Source organism: Sorex fumeus, unplaced genomic scaffold (assembly GCF_029834395.1).
Source record: "Sorex fumeus unplaced genomic scaffold, SorFum_2.1 ptg000014l, whole genome shotgun sequence".
NCBI classification, from domain to species: domain Eukaryota; kingdom Metazoa; phylum Chordata; class Mammalia; order Eulipotyphla; family Soricidae; genus Sorex; species Sorex fumeus.
Genome location: NW_026606071.1, coordinates 14,706,002 through 14,713,266, shown reverse-complemented (window position 1 = coordinate 14,713,266; position 7,265 = coordinate 14,706,002).

Here is a 7,265-nt window from a genome sequence, read left to right as displayed (position 1 = left end):
CATTCCCTTTTGTTCTCTCTCTCTTATTGGGTGTTGTGGTTAAATTGCAAAACTTTAAAGAACATGAAAAGAAAACTTTTGAGATACAGCGAGCTAGTACAGGGGTTTTAGTATTATAAAATAGGACATGGATACATAGATCAGTGCACTAGAAATCTTTGATTCTTCTTATTTTCCCCCCTTTGGTTTTTGGGCCACATTGGCATACTTAGATCTTACTCCTGGCTCTACACTCAGGGACCACTCCTGGTGATGATGGGGAAACCATATGGGGTACCTGAGATTGAACCTAGATTGGTCATGTGCAAGGCATGCTCTCTACCCACTGTACTACTGCTCAGGCCCCCGAAATCTTAGGCTCCTTAGGAAAGTAGCTTAATTCCTTTCCTCTTAAAAGTGCTAGACCAGGGATATAGCTCAAAGGGCTGTAGCACATGCTTGTTAATTTCTCTTTTTTGGGGGGGGGTCTGGAAATGCTCAGGGCTTAGTCCTGATTTTGTGCTCAGGGATCACTCCTGACAATGCTTGGAATACTACATGCTGTGCTAGAGTCACACCTGGGAGCACATGCTTTGCATATGGGAGGACCAGGTTCAGTCCCTAGCACCACCAGAATCCACTCGCAGAGCCCTGTGTGGAGTGGTCTCCAAATCAAACTGAACCAAGTGCTTTACCATGAACTATATGCATGGTCCAGTAAACTAAAATTTGAAGGTCCCAGATTAAAGACACGGATAGTTATCAGTATCAGAATGCATCAAATAGAAGAATTTATCAGTATGAAAGTACTGCCATGGATTATGCTATTGAGGATCCAGGATACTGTTATAACAAGCTACTAGAATGACTTTTAGAAGCTTAGTGAAAGCAATACCCTCCATTAAATGAAGTAGAAGTAGCACGACTCAAAAGGCTCAGAGAAATAAGTATGCTTGGGATAGATATTCTAGGCTAAGACTAGAAAATTTAGTAGATTTACTATGCCATAGAAAGACTTGGTTGACATTGAGTTTTCTAAGCAATAAGGAATGTAACAGAATTATTGAATAGAACCCAGATTAGAGAGGAGTATCTTGTTTTAGGGGCAACATTATAAGGAATTCCTAAAGCTTAGTAACAAGATACCAACTATAATCATCACTGCAGAGAGAGAAAGAGAAAGACAGACAGAGACACAGACAGAGGGAGGAGTAGAGAGAAGAGTGAGACAAAGAGACAGAGACAGAGGAGTTGTGGGGGGGGGGAGAGAAACCCAGAAAAAACAAGCAGCAGGCACTGAGAAAAAAGAAAACACCAGTATACTATACTAGTGGACCTATTAAGCTCATGCATGCATCAGAACTGAGTTCAGAACAAAGGCAAAAGCTTTGTTTTATAGAATATCTGATGGGAATTAGGACATCTGTATGCAGCTGTCAGGAGAGTGCAGAAGCAGAAATTCCAAAGCACATTATTTTGCAAAATAATGTGGATCACCTTGCCACATGCTTGCAGGTTGCCAACATTATAGAGCAAGACTCTGACCATCTCAGAGACATCTCAGATACACTCCATGGTTACACTGTCTCCCAGACTCAGCTGCCACTTGGCAGGTCCTGCTCTCTGATGTTGGCCTATTTGAAACATGGGCAGGGGTCTCTTTTTTTCCTCATCTCAAAAGAGCTGAGCATGCAGGTGGCTGTGGTTTGATCCCTAGCACCACAAGGTCCCCCAAGCACCAACCCAGAAGTAGCCTCCCACCCTGATCCATTATCATTTTTGTGGCCTCCAAAATGAAAGAAAGGACTGAAGAGATAAAACAGCGAGTAGGATGCTTGTGTTGCACATGGCTGACCCAGGTTCCATCCCTAAGCCTTGCCAGGAGTGATCCCTTAGCATGGAATCAGATGTAAGTCCTCAGCACTTGCAGGTGTGGCCCAAAACAAAACAAAACAAAAAGGGGGGGGAAATCACTGCTCAAGGAAAAGGAAACAGATATTTCATTTTCAGACTTAAGGAGATGTTCAGAAGAAGCAGCCAGCAGAGAATTCTGATTAGGGGCTTCCTCCCACTCCCCTCCCAGGACAATTTTCGTTTATATGTTGTTGGAAAAGGTGGTCCGTTCTTATCAGGGAAAAATTATAGTAATCAAAGTAGCACAAGTCTTTTTTTTTAAGGGCATATGATAATTCCTAACATCCTGGTTAAGAAGAAAATCCTAGTTTGAACTCATAAGAGTAGTAGCTATGAGCAGCTGCATTTGTGACCATACAACATCTCATACGCTACGTCACTGATATACCAGGAGTAGCACACCACATTGGGTGGGATGTAAAGTAGAAGGCGACCAATCTCAAAGAAAAAAATATCAGCACACAAGTCTTTTTTTTTTTACTTTTTTTTAATTAATTTTTATTAGTGAAACACCATGAGGTACAGTTGTAGACTTACAAAATTTTGTGCTTGGGTTTCGATTATACAATGATCAAATACCTATCCCTCCACCAGTGCCCATTTTCCACCACCATGGATCCCAGTATCCCTCCCACAACCAACCCCCCATCCCACCCTGCCTCTGTGGCAGGGCATTCCCTTTTGTTCTCTCTCCTTTTGGGTATTGTGGTCTGCAAAAGAGGCATTGAGTGGCAATCATGTTCCTTTCATAGTCTACTTTCAACATGCATCTCCCATCCTGGGAAGATCCTCCAAACACCCTTTATTTGGCAGCACACAAGTCTTAACCTGTAACTACATGTTAGTAATCTCTTTTACAAGGGCTTAATGGCTCTAGGATGAGAAACAATCTTCACATACTTCTAAGAAACCTCTTTTGATCATTTTGAGTGAATTATTCATAATAAACAATACAAATTAAATTATTTAGGGCCTGCTATTGGGGCAGGCTTGGGTGGTGGCTGGGAAAATTCAAAATAATGGTGGTGGGAAGGTGTAATGATGGTGGAATTGATGTTGGAATATTGAGTGTAATAAATTATTGTTTACAACTTTATAAAATAAAATAAAAATGGTAGCTTTGAGGTAGATAACGTTCTGGTTATTCGGTTTGATCCCCAGCACCACATATAATCTCCTGAGCAAAGCCAGAAGTGATCCCTGAGCACAGAGGCAGGAGTAAGCTCTGAGCACAGCTGAGTGTGGCCCCCAAACCTAAATAAATAAAAAGTTTTTCAAAAATGAGAATTAAGAGCATAATACTTTCTGCTTCGGTGGGCTCTTGGGCCTCGGTCTTTGCAGCTGCTACTGTAATGGGTCTGGTCTCTTCATGCAGTTGCAGCAGAAGGCAGGAATGTCGGTGGACAGGGAAGCAGCACTTTTCACAGCCAAAGTGGGAAGAAGGGTTTTTGAGTCAAATGACGGACTCCGAAGTCTCTGAAAATTCACCCCCTCTGTGCCTAACTTTCTGTTGTTTGTTTTGAGCCACACCCAGCTATAATTGTTTTCCTTCTGGCTCTGCTCTCAGGGATCACTCCTGGAGGTACACAGGACACCATATGTGGTACCAGGGATCTAACTTGGGTTAACCACAGTGCAAGGGAAATGCTTTAACTCCTATACTGTCTCTCTGGTCCTATGCCTGGTTTTATTGCACATAGTTAAGCCATTGTCTCAATGTGTTATTTAAAACAGCTAGTGAAAAAAATCAGTGATTAGCAAATACTTTTGGTTTGTTCTGGGGCCATACCCATCAGTGCTCAGGGGATACTCCTGGATCTGCATTCAGTAATTACTCATCATGGTGTTCAGGGGACCATATGGAATGCCAGAGATTGGACCTAGGCATGCAAGGCAAAGGCCCTCCCCACTGTACTATTGCTCTGATCTGCAAATGTAGAATTTTAAGTAGCATGAATACTACTGATTTTTTAAATTTTGAGTCCCCTGTGGCTCAACACAGCCGTTACTCATCGTGGGTCTCCTTAATGAGCCTCAGATGATAGTAGTAGATGAAGTTATAGAGCTAAGTTCAATGACAACAATAGGATCCCAAATTAGACGCCAGGGTGGTGATACTTAACCAAGCAAAGCAAGGTGGGCACAATTATCATTATTATTATATGGTAGGCATGGCTGCTTAGGGTGGTTCCTGACTGCAGAAAGGGGAGGAGAGATAGTATAGCAGGTAAGGTGCTTGCCATGCACGCAGCTGACCGAGTTTAATACCCAATACTGCACATGGTTCTCTGAGCACCATCAGGAGTGATCACTGAGCGTGGAGCCAGGAGTGAGTCCTGAGCACAGCCAGGTGTGCTGTCTACTCCCTCCCCACCCCTCACCAAAAAGCAAAACAAGAAAAAGGATTTCTGACCTGCAGAGATAGGGAGGTGATTAATGCAACAGAATGTTCTCAAATATCCAAAACTGATGGACAGCCTACAAGGTCTCAGTGTATACAACCAAGATAAATAAAGAATTGGAGGGGCCAAAGAGATAGAGGGGTTAAGATGCTTGTTCTGCATGAAGTTGACCCCAACTTGGTCCCTGGCACCCTGTATGGTCCCCTGTGCACTACCCGGAGTGACCCCCTTAGCACAAAGCTAGGAATAGCCCATAAACACTTTCAGTTGTAGCCCAACATCCTCCCAAACAAGGAGGAAAATAGGAAAAAACGAATTGGAGGTTGGCAGGCTAAAAACTTTTCAAACATAGGGAAAAGTGTTAGCTAAAACTTTTTTTTTTGAGGGAGGGATTTAGGCCATACCTGGTAGTGCTTAGGAGTTTTCTGTGTTCTTTGCTCAGGGGTAACTCCTGGAGGTGCTCAGGAGACCAGATCGGGGTGCTAGGGATTAAACCCAGGTCATCTACGTGCAAGGTAATTTCCTTACCTCTCTGTACTTTCTCTTTGACTCCAGATAGCCAAATATTTTGAGGACAATGGACATAGAGCTCAAGTTGAAATTGGTACTCATAGTTTCATTGTTGCCCCTGTTACAATGAGAATATATAGCATCATAAATGAAGTATTTTTTTTTTTAAAAAGTACTGGCTAAGTTCTGGCATCATTCCGAGTCCTTAAATGTGCATTAGTTCCTTGGCATATAGAATAAAACAGAGAGTAGGAAAGAGGGTAACTGAATAATATCCCCACACCTTTATCTTAGGAAACATGACAGAATTTAGTGTGTCAAAGACCTTGAAAATGCAAGGCTAGGCTTGGGGTGTAGCTCAAAGGCAAAGTGCAAAGTATTAGTTCATTGCGTTGATGACATTGTATTAGTCACATTAATTAGACTAGATGACCAAAAAATGTGAAGTACAGGAGGACCTTGAAAAGACACACATGGAGCGAGTCAGGGAGGGCACTTGCTGCACATGCAGCCCACCCAGGTTCTATATCCAGCACTCCATATGGTTCCCTGAGTACTGTCAGATGTGATCCCTGAGCATAGAGCCTGTAGAAAGCCTGGAGCAAAGGCAGGTGTGGAAAAGACAAATATTTTGGAAAGCAGGCCCCAAGCCCCAAACGAGAAACAAAAAAACACAAAACAAATAAATATAGAAGCTAGAGCACATGCTTTGCAGGCAGGAGGCCCGGGTTCTGTCCCAAGCACTATCAGTAGTAGAACAATACACCCATACTGACCCTACCAAGCAGCACCAGCTGTGGCCTCAAGAGTAATTAGAAAGATGATGCATGATGCAAATGTTAAAGCACATGCCTTGGATACGCACATGCCTTTGACTGACATTTCCAGTATCACATGGTCCCGAAAAAAATAATTGGGTACAGCTCTGGAAGTCCCAGAACCGCAGAAGACCTCAGAGCACTGCCAGGATAGTCCAGGTAATCTCCAATACTGCAGGACATGACCATATCCTGATCCTCACAGTGAAATGCCAGCATGGTTGGCCTGAGTATCAGCAGGAGGGGTGACCCCATCTCCTAAGCATCACATAAGAGACACCCCCACCAATAAAAATCTTAAAAGTAAATAAATATAAAAAAGAAACTCCTTAAAGCAGTGTGACACATTATCTTATGAAAACAGTGGCAGAAGCAGCACTTTATTTTTACTTTATTTTTAGTTTGAATGACTCACCAGTGGTGGGGTTCTACTGCTGGCTCTTTGCTGAAGGTCACACCCAGCAGTGTTTGGGGATCAGATCCTGGGCCTCCCACATGCAAAGCATGAATTCAGTTCACTGAACTACTTCTTCTAGTCCCCAAAAGCAGCATTAAAAAACCCCAACAACAACATATCATTAATGGCGCAAACCTTTACTTTTTAAATGTTTCTTGTTCCCGGGGCATGTGCTCCATTTCTTCCAGTTATCTCCCTAGCCCTCTTTCAGCCTACTTTTAGCGATAAAAGATGAACTAGCTAATGGATTCACATTAACATGTTAATATACAGCTCTAACTCATTTAGGTCTACTATAGTTAAAAAGAGGAGCGACCCACCCACACTTGTTCAAGAAATACAGTATTATTTAAATAGACCTTTAGAGCTTGGACTGGAGGTAGTTCTGTTTGATAATTTTAGGTTATACCTAAGGGCTGGAGCGATAGCACAATGGGTAGGGCGTTCGCCTTATAAGCGGCCAACATGGCCGACCCGAGTTCAAGCTACCCAGAGTATTCGATATGCCAGACACAGTAACAACAAAGTCTCCAATGGAGACGTTACTGGGCCCACTCGAGCAAATCGACGATCAACGGGAGAGCCTTTACCTTTACCTTACCTAAGTGTTGCTGGGAGAGTACCCCTAGAGGTGCTCAGGGGACCACAAAGTGCCAGGATTGAGCCCAGTGTTCCTGCTGTAAAGCATGGCTCTTGCCTTAACTCCACCCTTACACTATTTATATTCCTACCCTATTTTTTACTTCTTAAATAGGATTCACAAAAATTCTACCATACTGGGCTATCTGTGAGTTTTAATAATGTTGCAAAGATGTTTTATAAATGAAACTTAGCACATAAATGATATTTTGATGGCCTCCTAGCATTGGGGCGTGGGACCCTCACAGCCTGTCAGTTCAGTGCTTGGTCTTGTGAGGTGCTGCTTGGGTCCAGTTGGATGGCTCGTCGTGGCCACTAAATGTCAGATATTACATTTGGGGGCCACACCTCACTTGGGGGCTATTCTTGGCTCGGTACCCCTCCTGGAGGTGAGGGAAACCTACTTTGCCAGGAGAAAACCCTGATCCCCCGCTCCCCCCCCCCCCCCCCCCCCCGCCAGTAAAGCAAGTGTCTTCCCGTTGTGCAAAGCTAAGGAAAACTTTTATCTGATCCCCGGACCCAGTGAATTTGGAGACTGGAGATTGA